The sequence below is a fragment of the Canis aureus genome, chromosome 24 (genome assembly GCF_053574225.1).
Source record: "Canis aureus isolate CA01 chromosome 24, VMU_Caureus_v.1.0, whole genome shotgun sequence".
Lineage (NCBI taxonomy): Eukaryota > Metazoa > Chordata > Mammalia > Carnivora > Canidae > Canis > Canis aureus.
Window position 1 is genome coordinate 41471029 of NC_135634.1, and position 19628 is coordinate 41490656.

Sequence of the window (19628 nt, forward strand, 5' to 3'; positions counted from 1 at the left end):
TGGTAATGGTTACTTAAAAACACTGAAGCAAGGAGGTTAAGTTTCATGTCAGCTGGAATGGCGGGGTCACTGAGGAAAAAAAGTACACTCCCCAGTACGGCAAGCCTGTCGGTCATGCTCTCCCGTAATCTTTTACAGTAGAAAGAAGTCAGAGAATTTCTCCTCAGGCAGAAATCTTGGGCATTAGATAAGATTGGTGGAATTTTTTTTTTTTTTTTTTTTTTTTTTTTTTTTTTGGTGGTGGAATTTTGATAAACATAGTTGCTAAGCAAACATCTGCTTCATGCCCCCCATCATGAGCCTATTACCTTGTCGTGGTTGATGAACTGGAAATCCATTTTAATGAGTGCTTTTAACTGGTGAATAAAATAGCCTTTGGTTAGTGAAGATTTATAAAGCAGATAGACCCCTTGCTCTTTCTGAGAACCAAACTCAGGGTGAACCTTGGTTTAACATGAGAAGCTTCTAGTAATTTGAATTGTCATCTTCCCAAGTGGTTTCATTTGTTTTTAATACCTCTCTTCAGAGGAATTACATGACATGTAGACAATATGGTGTCATGGATGAGATTTAACAGTACTCAGAAGTACTTTTCTGAGTTGATATTTAGCTCTTGCTCTGTTCCTATTTTTCCCCACCCCTGTTGCTAATACTGAAACCTGAGAACTTTTTTCGGGAGGATAAGCCTTACCTTCAGCTGACTGAGGGAAGACATGGGCAGCCTTTAGAAAGGCAATCCACTGCTCTGAGAGGACCACAATCGCTCAGTCACTCAGTCACTCAGTCATTGACCATTTCTTCCCTGAAGCTTCCAGACCCTCTCCATCTTCTCTCCCGCCTTAATCTCTGCTTCCTTTCAGTTACAGCCCAGGTGAGGCAGTACGGCGCGACAGTCAGAGGCAGGGCTCTGGAGACAATAGGGTCCAAATTCTTCTCTGCTACTTACAAGCATGTCAACTTTGGCCAGTTACTGGACCTTTTCGATACCTCAGATTTCTCATCTGTAAAATGGGAATGATAATACCTACCTCATGTTGTTTTGAAGATTACATGCATTAGCACACATTAGAACGATGCCAGTCAGTAAGCATACACTATGCATTCTGTAGAACGGATGGCTTTGGAAAGCACTAAGGTATGGACATGCACATCTGCTCGTTAGCCTGGCAGCTCCGTGGGGGCAGGGATTCATTGTCATCATGGAGTCTGGCATACAACCTTACACATCAGAGATCTCCTGGAAATGTTTGTTGAAAGTACAGCCATTGGACTGTACCCCAGTGGGGTTTTCTAATTGACCAGAACAATTCAAACAATAGTGAGGAGATATTTTCTAAGTGTTCTGGTTACGTAAATTTGTTCTGTGGAGTGGGAACAGCAAGCCACTGTTTGATTCTCAAGAATATGGAGGTTACTCTTTTTTTTCCCCTAAAGATTTATTTATTTGAGAGAGAGAGAGAGAGAGAGAGAGAGAGAGAGAGAGAAAGGGAGGGGGGAAGGGATAGGGAGAGAATCCCAAGGAGGACTTCCACCCCAACCCTGCTGAACGCGGAGCCTGATGTGGGGCTTGATCCCAGGACCCTGAGACCATGACCTGAGCTGAAACCAAGAGTCAGCCATTTAACCAAGTGAGCCCTATCCAGGTGCCCCTGGAGGTTGCTCTGAAACTAGTTTTGGAATAATGAAACGAGGATTCCCTGGTGAAAAGAACGAGGCCTTTGTAGTTGAGCAAATTCAAATCTTGAATCCACCTTTTGAGTTGTGTGAGCCCTGGACAAGTCTCTCAGTGGGCCAAGGGCTCAGTTGTCTTCACCTGTGCAGGTGGGTAACTTCTCATTCCCCACCAGATGTTGGCAGCCAGTTTGTTAAAGGAGGTTGAATTCAAAATGGGTGGACTGGTTGGTCTGACTAGAATATGGAAGCCATTACCACCACAACGGGAAGATTCACGTAACAAGGGATCATGTGGAGAAATAGCTACAAGGAATCCTCTTGATTGTGAAATCAGGACTACGGCTGCCAGGATGGGCTCCAAGTTTGCCCCCTGCTGGTGTCCTCACTTATTGCAAAAGGACAGTGTGTTTATTTTCTCAGTGGTGCTCTGACCGCATAGCCCCTCTGAAGCCATTGACACTCCTTTTGGCCTGTGGACAACTTATGGCTCCCTAGGAAGAACTTTGAAGACCCCGGGTGTACACTGTTCCCTGATATGTGCTCTCCGCTGAGATTGAAGGGAGTGAAGAACCCAGTGTGAAAGATGCAAACTTTCCTTCCTTAGACCCCTTTTTCTAATTCCAAGCCATCTTTTCCCTTTTTGGAATGAATGGTGGAGTGATAGCTTTAAAAAGAGACAAATACCGAATTTACAATCTCAGTTACCCTAGTGGTATGATTGTTAATAGTTCAAGCAGGTGATAATTCTTAGTTGATTTTTAACCTGTTGCTTCAAAGGTCATTGCAAAGCAGTTAAAATGTTACCAAACAAACGATCCGATTTGCAATTAGTTATGTCAAAATGCAAACTTCTGGTCTTCCTGAGGCTGTTGGGTGCACTGACGCAGTGGTCTTCTGTTTCAGGACACAGATCTATCCCAGCTGCTTCAGGTGGGGGGTGTCTGTAGTGTCAGGGCTCTCGCTGCTTGAGGGGTTGGTTCACTGCCACGAGTGGGTGGGCATTTAATAAGTATCCCAGCTATTGCTGTGATGTGGACCTTCTGATGGATTTTTTTTCTGTTGTACTTAACATAGATGACTGAACTTACTCAAATTCCTTTGCCTCTCTGAGTCTCACTAGTTAAGAGAAGGTAACAGTGATCTACTTTAGTATTTGTGAGGAGTAAATGAGGTCAACAGGGAGAGGACTCGGGGCACTGCCCGGCATAGTAAACACCAGTGTCTTTCCCTGGCCTTTCTTTGAGAATCTGGTTTAGTTCCAGCGACCCAGGAAATCACACCACCAATAAATCACTGATAGAGGAACAGCTCATAATAGACCCGGCTAAGTAGAATCACTGATCATCAGTACACAAAGTAGAAATAACTTCAAAATGAATTTAAGAGAATAAGAAGACACTGAAAGAGTCAATCCACAGTTTAAGATTGCAAGGAAAACTGTTTCTTTAAGGAATTAAATTGTCTGAAAGCCCTTTATAAATACTAACTTACATAGGAGAGATCATGAGTCATACTCACTTGCCTTTTAATCAGACCTTTATGGTCTGCCATAAAGGGAACTCTTAATCAGTTTAGCTATGTTCTGCTCATAATACATGCTGTCCACACCTATACTTCTCCATCTAGATGTTTTACTAAATTCATTTGGAGTCTTCTCTAAATTAGTGAACACTTACTGTATGTAAAGATTTTATGTACACTTATTATAATTTTTAAAGAATTAAGAGAAAATGATCTCTATATTCCAGCTCACCATTACTCTGTATCAAAAGTATTTTTTTTTTTTTTTAATCTAGATGACTTAAATCAGCTTTCCAGGTCAACATTTTCCATCCGGACCTAGCTCTGCCCTTCCTTCCTTCCTTCCTTCCTTCCTTCCTTCCTTCCTTCCTTCCTTCCTTCTTTCCTTCCTTCCTTCTTTCCTTCCTTCCTTCCTTCCTTCCTTCCTTCCTTCCTTCCTTCCTTCCTTCCTTCCTTTCTTTTTTTCTCTTTCTTTCTTTTTTTTAAAGATTCTGTTTATTTATTCATGAGAGACACACACAGAGAGAGGCAGAGACACAGGCAGAGAGAGAAGCAGACTCCATGCAGGGAGCCCGATGTGGGACTTAATCCAAGGACTCCAGGATCATGCCCTGAGCGGAAAGCAGACGCTTAACTGCTGAGCCACCCAGGCATCCATAGGTCTTCCCATTCTAACGAGCTGTGTTGGCTAATACACACACAGACCACATGGCCCCATCATTTTTAATGGTGATTAGATAGCTTTCTTTCTGTTGACTTTCAGTGGTCACATCACTCATCTTGCTATTTGGATGCTATCAGGTATGACTAGGGACTCATTTCAATGGCGTGTTTCTCTTGCACCCAGAAAATCACAAGATTAATGAATTGTTGATACCAATGTTGGTACTGGGAAGTGATGTGGTGCTGTAACAAACATGCAAAAATATGGAAGTGGCTTTGGAACTGAATAATGGGTAGAGGCTGGAAGAATTTTGAGGTACTTGATAGAAAAATTTAGAATGCCATGAAGAGATTGTAGATAGAAATATTGCCGTTAAAGGCAATTCTGTTGAGGGCTCAGAAAGAAGGGAGAAGTGCTATAGAGAAGGTATCTATTGTCTTAGAGAAGACATATATCACCAGAAATAGAATGTTGCTAGAAACATGAATGCTGAAGGTGCTTCTGGTGATGTCTTAGAGGGGAAGGAAAAACATGTTATTCAACCCTGGAAGAAAGGTGCTTTTTGTTATAAAATCACAGAGAACATGGTTGAATTATGTTCTATTTTTGGAAGGAGAGTAGAACTTGTAAGCAATGAATCTGGACATTTTGAGGGGAGAATTCCAAGCAGTGCTGGAAGATGCAGCCTGGCTTCTCCTTGCTGCTTATAAAAAATGTGAGAGAAAAGAAAGAAATCAAGGAAGGAATGCCAAAGCAGAAAGGAGCCAGCACTCAATGACTGGGAAGATTCTCAGCCCATCTAGACAGCATACTTCATCCACAGCGCCAACAGTGTGGCTGGACAATCATTTGCTCAAGAACTCAGGTGTGTGGCTGATGGATCCAATCAACCATCTCAGTGGAAGCCAGAAATGGAGATGGGGTTATCCTGGAAAGCTTTGTGGAAGACCCACTTGTCTGATGATTTGGACCTCTGTGAATTGCATGGGAATCTGACAGGTCTTTGAGAATTTTATATCAGCATAATCACTACCACCCTGGACTAACAGGGGTAGAGGCAGCATGAAATGAAAAAAAAAAATGATTCTGAGGGCAGAGGCACAGATGCAGAAGTTTGGGCTGATGAGGCCCCCTCAGGCCAACAGGGTGAGGCTGCCATCCTGCAGGCCCAGAGGACAGAGCATAGAGCCACAGGGGATTATTCTCAGGTCTTGACATCTAATGGAACTTGCCCTGCTAGTTTTTAAGACTTCTTTGGGACTCATTACTCCCCTCCCTTTTTAAAAAAGATTTTATTTATTTATAGAGACACACAGAGAGAGAGGCAGAGACACAGGTAGAAGGAGAAGCAGGCTCCATGCAGGGAGCCCAATGTGGGACTCGATCCCGGGTCTCCAGGATCACGCCCTGGACCGAAGTTGGCACTAAACTACTGAGCCACCCAGGCTGCCCCTCATTACTCCCTTTTTGACTTCCAATGTCTCCTATTTGGAATGAGATTTTTCTACCCTATGCTGTGATATTGTATTTTTGTAAACAGATACCTTCTTTTCTGGTTCCACAGATGGAGGGGAATTTTACCAAAGGATGAATCATACCCTAGCTCTCACCCATTAGTGATTTATACAATTCAGAAGATGAAATTTCTGGACTCTGAATTGATGATATTTCGATGAGAGTCTGGATTTAGATTGGACACTGGGATGGTTAAGACATTTCAGAATGTTGGGAATGGGGTGAATATAATTTTGCATGTGGGAAGGATGTGAATTTTGGGAGGCCAGAAGGTGGACTCTTATGGGTTGAATTGTGTCCCTGCCCAAAAATATATTGATGTCCCAACCCCTTATACCTCAAAATGGAATTTACTTGGAAACAAGGTTGTTGCAGATGTAATTAGCTAAGATGACGTCATTCTAGAGTAGAGTGGGCCTTTATTTTATTTTATTTTATTTTGTTTTATTTTTTAAAAATATTTATTTATTTATTTATTTATTTATTTATTTATTTATTTATTATAGACATAGAGAGAGAGGCAGAGACACAGGAGGAGGGAGAAGCAGGCTCCATGCCAGGAGCCCGACACGGGACTCGATCCCAGGACTCCAGGATCATGCCCTGGGCCAAAGGCAGGTGCCAAACTGCTGAGCCACCCAGGGATTCCTGGGCCTTTATTTTAATATGACTGAGACGCTTATAAGGAGAGACACAGATACAAAGACCCACAGGGAGAAGGTGGCCATGTGACCACAAAGAAAGATTGGAATGATGCATCTACAAACCAAGTAACAGTAAGAATTGCCAGTAAACACCATAGGTTGGCAGAAGCAAAGAAAGCTCTCCCCCCCACCGCCCCGCCCAAAAAAGAAAGAAAGCTCTTCCCCTACAGCTTTCAGGGGGAGAAATAATCCTTTTAGGAATATTGACACCTTAGTTCTAGACTTTTAATCTCCGGAACTATGAGAGAGGCAATACATTTCTGATGTCTTAAACCTACCTCGTTTTGTTGTACTTTGTTATAGCCACCCAAGGAAGCTGATATAGATTCTGAAACACTTAATTTGAATTTTTGATAATTTGGACACAACGTACAATGTATTACACATTAAAACCCTTTCATTAAATATATTCTATCCTGGATTTCCTTGTATCCACACTTTCATTATGGTTGACTATAAATAGGACAAATGAGTCTTTATTTATACATTGGGTAAAATTTGCCAGTTTGTTTTGGTAGCTACCTATAAATATCTACAGCTAAGCAATAAACATTGGTTATACCCCATATGGTGGTGGTTCAAAAAAACTGAAGTGTTCTCATTACATGAATTGCAGAAATGGTAGGGGAGTGCCCCACCCTTTTAGGTCACCTGCCTAAGCAAACTGCAATTTTTTTATATTTTTTTAAATTTTTATTTATTTATGATAGTCACAGAGAGAGAGAGAGAGAGAGGCAGAGACACAGGCAGAGGGAGAAGCAGGTCCATGCACCGGGAGCCCGACGTGGGATTCGATCCTGGGTCTCCAGGATCACGCCCTGGGCCAAAGGCAGGCGCTAAACCGCTGCGCCACCCAGGGTTCCCCAAACTGCAATTTTTAAATAAAAATTTATAAATTTCCTTAGAGCTTAGTCAGTTACTCATAAATTTATTTTATATTGACTTTCCCACTGAGATACTGATGTTTCTAATGACTGCACTCCTTTTTACTGGGTCTCTCTTCTTTATCAAGTTATCAAATTTTAGTACAAGTGTGCCTTGATAGCAATAAAAGTGTCTTTTGTACAGGAGGCTGATGTTCTCAGGGCATCTTTGGTAGAGTGTGCGCTGTCAGCTAAGAGAGCCCTCATCCGCCTCAACTACTCAGGAAGCCTATGGGGAAGGAAGGAAAGAAAAGAAGGAAGAAAGCCAGTTTTCTTGTAGTTGTAGTAAAATTGCTGTAATTCATTTGTACACCCGTATTTGTTATGCCTGGTCTGAAAAGAACATAAATTAAGCATGGCTGGCCAGAAAAAAGACTTATGATAGAATATCATCCTGTGTATCTATTAAACATAGGCTAGAGTTACAAGGTTTTCACCCCTACTTCACAATGCAAACCCTATGTTTTGTAAAGATTTTATTCATTTATTCACGAGACACACACACACAGTGAGAGAGAGAGAGGCAGAGACATTGGCAGAGGGAGAAGCAGGCTCCACGCAGGAAGCCCGATGTGGGACTCGATCCCAGGACCTCAGGATCACACTCTGATCCAAAGGCAGAAGCTCAACCACTCAGCTACCCAGTTGTCCCCAAACCCTATGTTTTATGATGGGCATTATCACTACAGAAATTTTCTTTTAAAGAAAGGATGGCCAGGTCCATTCTAGAACTTTCTTTGGTTATTCATGACAGTGCTACAGATAAATTGGGTCCAGTGGTACCGTTGGAATGGATGTAATACATATTGAGCGTGAAAGAATAGCATAGAGTGGAAATTACTGAACAAATCCTAGGTATAGAAACTCCTCTGTGAATTTTTGGTTTCAGTAGGCTGTTCCAAGTTCAACTTTGTTTTCTTAATTGAAAGAAATGTGGTACAAAAAAAAAAAAAATGCTACTCCCACCTGCGGGTTGATGGGCTGAGTGGTTTTGTTCCTCATTTGGAGAAAGTGTTTAAACACTGACCCTTGAATCTCTTCCTCACTTACTGATTCAGCAGGTCTTGGCAGGGAGGGGTTGAGACTGAGAATATTCATTTCTAACAAGTTCCCGGGTGATGCTGACGCTGTCTATTGGCTGGAGACCTCACTCTGAGAGTCACAGCTTAGCAAACAGCAATTTGGAGCAACTCTGAGGCTCGAAGTTTGAAAGATTTCTGTAGCTTTCTTTGAAGATGAGACACTAGAGGGCGGTGTGATCCCAGCACACGGGGACAGAGAGCAGATGATGTCACCTCAAATCCAGACCTTTGCTTCAGCCTAGGAATCTCTGATTTTTTATTTGCTTTGTTTATTGACAGTTCACATAGGGACTTATTTATTTTTATTATTTTTTTTCACATAGGAATTTATGTGTAAGAAAGGTCCCAAAAATAAATTTAAAAGCTGCTCTCTCTCCAGTCCCTTTTAAAAAAAAAAATCCTAGGGCCTGCTAGCTGGACAGCAGGAGCGATGGAGGGGAGGGGGTACATATGATTTTATATCTCATTATTCAGACAGCTTTAGTACATAGATAAATTGGCTCCTTGGAGTCTGGTGTTTCTTAAAGTGTTTTCAATGAACTCAAATTCTATTAGTAACAGAACTAGAGTTTGAGACCAGATAAATTCAAAAGCATTCAATTAAATAGTTCTATGAGTTCCTTGCTGGACTGTTCCTCAGAGTGTTTACTTGTACATTGGAAACCCTTGTGAAGAGGATGTCCAACGCAGGGCCTCTGTGAGTATTTTGGAAAGGAACGCCAATCTGGTCCTAATGCTTCATTTTTCTAGAAGGAAGTAGAGACTGGAAGATAACATGGCTGCTGGGTAGTGACAGGGCCTGTCTCCTGAGTGCAGCTCAATGTAATTTCCACGGGAAGTATGTGTGGGCCTGCATGCAGTGACAATGCCCACGTGAGTCAAACGTGCTTCCTGTTTGGGGCCTGGAGTCTTCATAGTCTACCTGTTGGGCTCCTCTTCCTCCAGGTGCCTGGAGGCTGCACCCCATCCCTTCATACAGATGATGCTCCAATGCTGCTGTCCAGACAGGACTTCTCAGGACACCTTGTCCAAAATGTTTTTTCTTTCCTGTCCTTATTGCTTTGTCACTACTTGCTATATATTAATATGCTTAATGGCTTTTGTGCATTTGTTCCCTTTGAAATAGAAGAGCCAGAGCCATCTTGGTGTCTACTATATTCTTAATATTTAGTAGGTGCTCAATGAACATTTTTTTGGATACATTACCTAGTGCTAGCAAAGTATATAAGCTAAGATTGATTATTGTATCAGAGTTCTCCAGAGAAATAGGACCAATAGAAGTTACATATGTTATGTGCTAAAATGGCAAAAACTAGTGTGTTTTCTAAAATGGTTCTAATAAGACTCAGATAATCTGAGCACTATATGAATGTGCAGACAAATTTCTACTTGCATTTCATTTCTGGGGTTAAAAGTACAATATCTGATAATTTCCAACAATTGTTTAAATTTAGCAGTAATTTATTTGTATATATCCTGGTATGTTAGAGAACATTCTTACAGGCTTTGGGAAGTTTGGATTTAAATGTCATTAAGGTGATAGGGATTTTTATTTATTCAAAGGCCTCTCTGAGAAGGACATCTACACTGGGTTTTACTGCAATTAAGGTCACTGCCTTGGAAAATACTGGCCACTTCTTTATTTTCCATCTTCTGATTCTCACAGGAGTGCTTCTCATGTGCAGACTGAGGTGCAACCATACATGGAGGCAAAGTCAGGTAGATATGGTTCCAGGCTTCTTTGATGCACAAAGGAAGAGACCCTGAAAGGTGGTGGTGGGGTGCTGGTGGTGATATGCTGTTGCCAACAGACAGAGGAGCACAGATATTTGGGAGATTAACTAACTGAAGATAAAATCCACCCTTTGAGAAGACCTCTCTTGCTGAGCCACACAGAGCTTACCTTCTCTCCTCTAATCACATGGTCCGTCCTGCCCTGTGGACCATTGAGGAAAAAGGAGAAGGCAGTGGGGAGTGCATGTGTGCTTATGTGCGTGTGCGCTCATGTGTGTGCATGCATGCACAGTCTTAGATATAAAAGAAAGCCCGAGTTTATCTTTGTGTATGGTACACACTTGTGGATGGCGCAAGAGAGTGCACTCTTGCACCGTACACAAAGATAAACTCAAAATGGATGGAAGATCTAAATGTGAGACAAGATTCCATCAAAATCCTAGAGAAGAACACAGGCAACACTCAGCCACAGTAACTTCTTGCAAGATACATCCAGGAAGGCAAAAGAAACAAAAGCAAAAATGAACTATTGGGACTTCATCAAGATAAGAAGCTTTTGCACAGCAAAGGATACAGTCAACAAAACTCAAAGACAACCTACAGAATGGGAGAAGATATTTGCAAATGACCTATCAGATAAAGGGCTAGTTTCCAAGATCTATAAAGAACTTACTAAACTCAACACCAAAGAAACAAACAATCCAATCATGAAATGGGCAAAAGACATGAACAGAAATCTCGCAGAGGAAGACATAGACACGGCCAACAAGCACATGAGAAAATGCTCCGCCCTCACTTGCCATCAGGGAAATACAAATCAAAACCACAATGAGATGCCACCTCACACCAGTGAGAATGGGGAAAATTAACAAGGCAGGAAACCACAAATGTTGGAGAGGATGTGGAGAAAAGGGAACCCTCTTACACTGTTGGTGGGAATGTGAACTGGTGCAGCCACTCTGGAAAACTGTGTGGAGGCTCCTCAAAGAGTTAAAAATAGACCTGCCCTACGACCCAGCAATTGCACTGTTGGGGAATTACCCCAAAGATTCAGATGCAATGAAACACCGGGACACCTGCACCCCGATGTTTCTAGCAGCAATGTCCACAATAGCCAAACTGTGGAAGGAGCCTCGGTGTCCATCGACAGATGAGTGGATAAAGAAGATGTGGTCTATGTATACAATGGAATATTCCTCAGCCATTAGAAACGACAAATACCCACCATTTGCTTCGATGTGGATGGAACTGGAGGGTATTATGCTGAGTGAAATAAGTCAATCGGAGAAGGACAGACATTATATGGTCTCATTCATTTGGGGAATATAAAAAATAGTGAAAGGGAATAAAGGGGAAAGGAAAAAAAATAAGTGCGAAATCTCAGAAAGGGAGACAGAACATGAGAGACTCCTAACTCTGGGAAACGAACTAGGGGAAGTGGAAGGGGAGGTGGACGGGGGTGGGGGTGACTGGGTGGTAGGCACTGAGGTGGGCACTTGGGATGAGCACTGGGTGTTATTCTGTATGTTGACAAATTGAACACCAATAAAAAATAAATTTATTAAAAAAAGAAAGCCTGACACTAGATATGATGTGTTAAGGAATTCGTGTGTTAAACACCTGGCTTAGCTGGAGTGGTGCTGTCTATAGTAAGAGATACAAATTTCCACAAGTACATTCACATTTACTATTAGTGACAATCAATGAGTCCTTTGGTAATTTCACTTTGAAAAGAGGTTAGAGATAATGTTCACCATAGAAGATGATGCTCCCTGGAAAAGAGTAAGCAACCTTGCATAGAATCTCAGATTTCCCTGGTGGAAGAACTTTGGGAGGGATGACCTTCCAGATGATGTCATATTATTTACCACTCTGTCCCTTCACAAGATGGGTCCTCATGAAGATTGACTTATTTGGAGACCTATTAGATTGATTGTCCTCTTCCTCGAGGTAAAGTAAATACGTATCAAGTTTCTATCACCAAAGCTCTTACATAAACAGAGTAGGTGGCAATAAAAACCAGAAGCGGAATTACAACAATAAGCAGGAATGATGACAATGAAAAATATTTGGCAGTAGTTAACTGCTTTCCATTTACTTTACAGACAGTAGGGATTTGCTCTTCCATATGGAGTGCTTCTGGGGTTTTCTAGGTCTTTCTTGTGTAAGCAGCTGATGAAATGACTATGTGCGGAGCTCTCAATGAGCCTGACTGGGAGTCATCTGTTTTCTGTGCTCCAAGAAGCCCACTCTCTTCTTTCATTCATTATGCTTCTGTCTAGCCTGACCATGGGTTGTTTGCACAACTCCATAATTGAACTTGGACCTAAAATTCTGGTCTTTTTTCTTCATGACCTTCACAGACTTATAGCTATTCCTACTGTCCTGGAGAGGTTGAAATTCCTCTGCCCTCTGAATTTTGGGTTGAGAAAATCAGAGATCAACCTACTAGAAGAAACACAATCTTCCACTTGATGGGGGTGGGAGAACACCACTGCCTCCTTGGACAGAGGAGGAGTAGACTAGGCAAAAGTGCCAGGATTGGGCAAGAATATATAGACATGGAGGGGGTGATATTGAGGGAGAAGGAGATGGAAGTTATACCCCTCAACTAAGCAGAGCAAGGCTGCTGCTAGTATTTTCCAGGTTCTTGAGTTCAAATATCAACCCCATCATTTTCTAGCTGTGATTTTGGGTGTTTACATGTGGTAGTTGATGCTGTCCTTGATCCTCCATGCTGCCTCCAGACAATTATTCTCAATCTTGTGGCAGAAAATAAAAATGTTCACTTCTTTGGAATTCACTTAACTTGACCACTTTGTCATGGTCTAGTTGCTGACACTGATTGCCCCTTCTCTCTTCCTCCATCTTCCAAATCCTTGGCATCAATTCTTCATCCCTGATATTATCTTACAGTTCTTCAATATCCACCTTAAATGTGTCTCATCTTCCCAGTTCCTCAGTCTTCTCATTTCCAAGGATCCCTTTTCCCATTCTACCTCAGTTCCTCATTCTCATGGCCACATCCTATTCTCCCTCTAAAAAAGGGATCCAGTCAAGGGCTCTGTCTACAATGACCTCTTCTTGCTTATGTCATCAACTTTGTGCCATTGGGATATCCCTGTTTTGCTTCCAATATCCCAGCCTTCTCTCCTTTATAATTTCTACAGTAATCATGCCAATGCCCTAAACTCTATTGCTTTTCCATGTTTTGATCACTTCTCTGTGGAAAAAGCCTCATCCTAAGGTTTCTTCAGAGTACATTTCTTAGTTGGTGATTTTGCATTCCTGATCTTGTCTGTTGGACTTAAAGCTGAGTTCTCCAGTAAGGCTTTCCCCATCTTCCATGGAGTTCCTGGAATGCCCTTCAAAGAAGGAGTACTGAAATCTCCTGAATGCAATTTTCAGCAGTTACTCAGGGATCCTCTGGATTCTGATGCACCCCACTTCCAAGCTGAGGACTTCTCTGATACCTCTGCTCAGACTGCTTTCCCCAAAAGGGACCACTTGAGTATCAGGTGTGCACCCTGCCTGGTTTAGCGTTGCACAAGGGGGTGTGTGGCAGGGCTACCCTGTTTAAAAGATATATGCACATAGACATCTGAAATTTTTCAGCCCACCAAAGACTCTCATCCCCTTCATACCCTCTGGAAGCACTTGGACTTGGGTAGTGAAATACAACCTGTCTTCTTGTGATACCCCCTTAGTTTGAATAACCACCTATAAATATTACTTCTAGTGACCTACTTGAATCCGGCGATGCCTATCTATCCACATTTCCTGAGATTCTGAGTGCTCAGCGTGTACTCCAAGCATGCAATTCTCCATCAAAACCAAATCTATTCTTCCTAACCCGTACTGTCAATAAGCAGTAAAAATAATACCTCTGGTAGGGCCTATTTACCCTGACACCTGCTTGGGCAGGCATTTATATGACATGCTTTCTATGTTTTGTTTTTAATCCTCTGAAAAGTTCACAAATTAGATATTATCTCCACTTGGAGATGAGAAAGCAGACATTCTGGGAGAGAGAATGCAGCTGGCCCATGGTCATGCCGTTTAGAATCCAGTTCTGTAAGGATGCGAGGTTTGAACTCTCCTTGTACCCTTTGGGTGGGGCATGCTAGTCTTAAGTTTCCATCTCTCATTCCTTTCGAGTTGTTCCCAGGTCTTGTTTACTTTCTCCTCTGTCTTTGCTGGCTACCTCCCAAATCAGAATTGTGTGGTGTAGAACTTATGGTTGCCATCTAAAATGATGAACACTGGGGAGCATGGGTGGTACAGTTGGCTACATGTCTTGACTCTTGATTTCGGCTCAAATCATGGTCTCAGGGTTGTGAGATTGAGCTCCGTGTTGAGCTCCCCACTTAGTGGGGAGTCTGCTTGAGATTCTCTGTCTCTCTCCCTCTGCCCCCTGTGCCTGTGCTCTCTCTCTCTCTCTCTCACATAAATAAATAAATCTTAAAAAAATGATGAGCATATTAAATACCATGTATTACCCCAACTGATAATAAATGTAGCATGCATTCCCTTTTTCTTATTGAAAGATAATTGACATCCAATATCCTATTAGTTTCAGATGTCCATCATAACAATTTAATATTTTTAGACATTATGAAATGATCCTCAAAATAAAAGTACTTACCATCTGTCACCATACAAATTTATTACAGTATTATTAAGAATATTTCCTATGCTGTATAGTACATTTCCATGGCTTATTTATTTTAAAACTGGAAGTTTGTGCCTTTTCATCCCTTTGCCTATTTTGCCCATCCCCCTCCCCTCCTCCTCTATTTCTCTTAGGTATCAGTGATCTGTTTCTGTTTTGTTTCATTTATTTATTTTGTTTTTTAGATTCCACATATATAAGTGAAATCATACAGTATTTGTTTTTCTGTGTTTGCTTTATTTCCCTCAGTATAATACCCTCAAGGTCCATCCATGTTTTTGCAAATGGCAAGATTTCATTCTTTTCATGGCTGAATAATGCAGCATGCACTCTTGAAATCAGTTCAGTGGACTTTTACAAAGTTTTCTTTGGACAGTTTAAGCCCCTACAAGCTGTTCCTTGGGCGAAAGGGATCCTGTACTATTTGGTGCTAGTGACATCTCCAGTGTCAGGCTTTCAGTGACATGGTGCTTAATTCCCATCTGTAAAGGTTCCTGAATTGAAAGTTTAGGGGAACTGAAGAAGAGGGAAAGAGCATTCACATTGAAAGCCACGTTTATCCCATGAATGTGAGGAGGTGTAGACCCCTTCTTGTCCTTGCTTCCAGAACTTCCTGTTCCAGCTGCTGGCACCACTAGCAGAGCTTTGGAGGTTGCTCCAAGGATGCCTTGCCTTTATTATTACACCTAAGAGTATATGATCTGGATTAAATGTTGCAGCCCCCCTCCAACCTTGGGCAAATTATAAGAAGCAGTGACATTGTAATTATTATTTGACTCATGTATCTTCTCCATAGCAAGGAATGCAAGTAAGAATGCTGTACAAATTACTATTTTACTCTTGCCCTCTCTGTTCTGATACAACCCCCCCCCGCCCCCCCAGGAATGAGTCCTTTTCCATACTTTGTTTTGCCCTATAAGATGAAACGAGAGTGGTCCTGTATTTGGTGAAACCAGTGTCTGAAGCAAAAAAGTAGAAAGGTGTCTTTGATCAGCTGCTTCCTCCAGCAGATAAATAAAGCTGGTCTGGGCTTACCTTTATGGTCTGAAAAGTGAGAGGAGAGGAGGCTTTATACAGGAGGAAACGGGGTTCACAAGGTGAGCGGGGTGCTCTGTCCTCTGCTCCACAGGGACACAAGGCCAGCCGCCATCAGCTGCGAACTCAAAGTTCTGGTTTGTAGGGCAGATCTGTAACAGCTGCAGAAAATCTTGATTGAACAATGAAGCATGCCGTGGCACGCCGTGGCATACTGCAATCCTCAGCAGACAGGAAGGACCAGAGTTCATTAGCACAGAGTGAGGACACTTCCACCTTTGCATCGGCAGAGCATTGATCGTTCCCTGTGTTAAAAATAAATCACTGCTATCATATTAACAACTACTTGGAGAAGCTAAGTCTTTGGATTTTCTCAGCATCGCATTTTGTGAGTGGCCAGGAGCCCGGTCAGACACATTCCTGCTATTACTTTGCTAGCTTCCTATTTTAATCTCACTCCCTGGGGTTTATCAAAGTCACATTTTTTTTTTTTTTTCCCCTGGAACATCTAGTCGGGTTGAATTTTTGAGTGCACACACTTGCCTTTTCTTTCCATGACATTTTAGTTTAATTCCTATCTCCAAAGCTGGATGTGTTTTGCTCCCCTTCTTCCATTTCCTTTGTGAAATTCTCCCATTCTAGGATCCCCAAAGCAACTTGGTCTCTCGGGTTGAAGATTGAGGCATCTGCATCTCTTTGTGGCCATTGTTAAGGCGCTGCCTCCTTTTCCCTGTCATATCACTTACATCTGGTTTTGAACTACCTCCTTCCAGACATTTGCAGCTGGCTTCCGGACAGCATTTTTCTCCCTCTGTGTGGGTGTAGCTCACAGGGCTGGCACTCATTAGCCCGACAGCACTGTGGATTTTATATAATAACCTTGAAGCTCGTGTACATTCTTAGATTAGGTCAATTGTCCTTATAATCATTTCAAAAGATAGGAAAGGAAATAAAAAGAAATGACAAGTTTCTCAATTTGTGTTTATTAATTTTTTAAAGATTTTATTTATTTATGAGAAACACACAGAGAGAGGCAGAGACACAGGCAGAGGGAGAAGCAGACTCCACAGAGGGACCCCGATGTGGGACTTGATCCGGGGACTCCAGGATCACACCCTGGGACAAAGGCAGGCGCTAAACCACTGAGCCACCCAGGGAGCCCCACATTTTGTGTTTAGTAGAAGGGAACAGAGTGTAGGACCTGAATAGGAATTTGCTGTGGGTACTGTAGATCCCTCTACCCTCTAAGATACCCTCAGCTTTCTGAGTCACCTTGCCTGTGGAGGAGAAACTCAAATGTGGCATCTCTACTAGTGGTCGGTGGAGTGGACACAGCTAAGTTCCATAATATTGCTCTGCCCCTAATTCCAGACTTTTTTTTTTTTTTTAAATTTTGAAGGTCTGGAAGAGCTAAACTGGTGAAAATAAATTTGCAAAATTTGCTTCCCATTACCCAAGATGCCTAAATTATTTTAGCAACTATGCTTTATACTCTTTTTGATAACCCACCAGTTCCTACAGTGACCCCAGTATAAACTCTGACTAGAAAGTTACAGACTATCAAAATTGGATACCTGAAAATGGAAATATGAGCACTTAAATTTCACATACCTTCAAATACAATAACATTGTAACTTACTCTTTAATGTTAAAGCAGGAAAACTGTGGTAAATTTAGATAAAGCCAGCATATGTTGTTCTAATCTGGGCCAGGATCGGATGGAGCAGAAGCTGACGCTAGAGGAAGTCAGAAGAGTTGTTTAATTTCTATTTCTCCACTGCAAATAGAAAATGAAGTAGTGTGGGTTTTTTTGAAGACTTTTGATTAAAAATAAGCAAACTGCAGGAACTAGAACAATGCCTGGTTCATATCAAGCACTGAATTAATTATTAATAAGAGGTGTTACTACTTTAGACGGAATTTCCACTAGGGCAATTCAAAGTTTTCAGCCTCATGCAGACAGTCTGTTCTCTTTTTTCCATTAGAGCAATGGTTGTAGTTTCCAAAACTTATACGTCTGCTCTGCATTATAATTAGGCAGTTCCATAAGATATTTGAATTGCGAGTGTCCTAGAAAGATGTTACTAATATGGTCTCTCAATCAAAACTCAGGCAGCCCAAGAAACTGTGTATGCCTGGACATCTCACATTTAGAAAAATGATTATTAATAGTAATATCATCCAAGACTTACCAAGCCTTTACTGTGTGCTGAGTACCCCTGGGTACTTGATGTGCATGTCCTAGATCATTTAATCCTCAAAAAAATCCTATGAAGTAAGACTGTTCTTGTCCTCATTTTATAGATGAGAAAACAGGTACAAAAACATGAAGAAACTTCAAGTCATGCAGCATGCAGGAATATTTTCAGCGGGACAAGTTGACAGCACCAACAAAGCAGAAGAAAACAAATCCCCTGGAAGCTCCATCAAATACCACATCAGATAGTCTCATTCCTTCTTCCGTTGTTGGGGTGATAGGAGGCTGGCAAATTCAACAATCTATTTTTTTCTCAGTTTGGTTTGTTTTTAGTTCTTTCTGGATGAGAGTCCTGCTCTCTGCCTCTCCTGTTGCCAGTATCTGAGATTGCCCAGCTCGGAGTCCTCTAACCCACCTCCCTCCTGGACTCTGTCAGGGCAGAGTCCAGACACTGAGGTCTACACGCTGCCAAAGCCAAATTCCTCTGTAAAGTCAAACAGAGACTTGATTTTTGGATCTTGATCTCTTGGGGATTATAGGTGCCTGAAAGGGGGGAAATGCAAGCCAATATCTTCCCCAGATGGCTATGATTAAAGGAAATTAAAAAATATTTATTTATTCATGAGAGACATAGAGAGGCAGAGACATAGGCAGAGAGAGAAGCAGGCTTCTTATGGGGAGCCTGACATGGGGCTCGATCCCAGCACCCCAGGATCACACTCTGAGTCGAAGGCAGATGCTCAACTGCTGAGCCACCCAGGTGTCCCTGATTGAAAGAACTTAATTCAGAATTTCTTTAGAATGTTGTGCTCAGTGGCTTGAAGTCCTTGATCCACAGGTTTTTGGAAGACTCCCAGGGCAGCCTCTCACCACCTTTCCCCCCTCAGCCTCCACAAGTGATGTTTTTTAGCCTCTGAAAGAGTAAAGAGACATCCAATGGTCAGGTCAGAATGCTGTTGTTTTCATCTTGCTTTTTTACTTTTCAACTCCATATGAAAAAAGTTTTGGTACGTAAGGAAGAATCTATGCATCAGGAAAGGACTAGACGCTGTCTAGACTCTAGAGCACCTTTTCCCTGGTTACCTGGTTCTGGCTTTTCATTGCCAGGTGAGCTATTTTCCAGATATGTACATTGTAGATCTCTAAAAGCAACATGAGATAATTCTTTTTATTTTTAAGGTTTTATTTATTTATTCATGAGAGACACACACAGAGAGAGAGGCACAGACACAGGCAGAGGGAGAGGCAGGCTCCATGCAGGGAGCCTGATGTGGGACTCGATCTCCGGTCTCCAGGATCACGCCCTGGGCTGAAGGCAGCGCTAAACCGCTGAGCCACCCAGGCTGCCTGACATGAGATAATTCTTATGGAAAGCATGCAAGTGAATTCTGTCCAGTAGAAGGACCATCTTTCTTCCATGTGGTAAAAACTCTGAATGTTTCCCAGTAAGAATATAAATGAGAAAGAATTCTAGATTCTTTTCTGGATGTTGGAATAAATAATAAGGAAGGAACCATTTGTCATGTGTCCTGGGTTGTTCTATCACCATCCATTTCAAGATGGCACATAAGGAGCTCCCCCAGCAGAAGGTGTCATCAGACCTCCCTCACCCCTTGAGTCTCCCTGCTCACCTGTCCTGAGTCCTCTCTACTGACACCATGGGGTGCTGTGGTTGTGGAAGTTGCGGTGGCTGCAGCAGTGGCTGCAGTGGCTGTGGCAGCTGTAGCAGCTGTAACACCTGCAGGTGCTACTGGGTGGGCTGCTGTTCGTCCTGCTGCCCCTGCTGCTGTGGCTCTGTGGGGGCTGCTGCAGTGTCCTCGTGGTCTGCTGCTGCCACCTGTCCTGTGACTGCAGCTCGTGCGACTGCTCCCAGATCTCTCCACTTGCTATCACCTGGGTGCACCAGG

The 19628-nt window shown here is 42.3% G+C and overlaps 1 protein-coding gene across 7 annotated transcripts in view; it reads right to left on the reverse strand.

Annotated features, from left to right (window-relative positions):
* Window positions 1-18631, reverse strand: part of LOC144296135 (thiamine transporter 2-like) — a 42358-nt gene extending 23727 nt beyond the window's left edge. The window contains exons 1-3 of one of the 7 annotated variants that reach the window (XM_077869064.1): window positions 17717-18631; window positions 17164-17301; window positions 15525-15829 (exon numbers count right to left, since the gene is read on the reverse strand). The gene's annotated coding sequence lies outside the window, so the exon portion shown is untranslated. The remainder of the gene's footprint in view (window positions 1-15524; window positions 15830-17163; window positions 17302-17716) is intronic. The other 6 variants (XM_077869069.1, XM_077869068.1, XM_077869065.1 and 3 more) reach the window with 6 other exon arrangements.
* Between the last annotated feature and the right edge of the window lie 997 nt (window positions 18632-19628).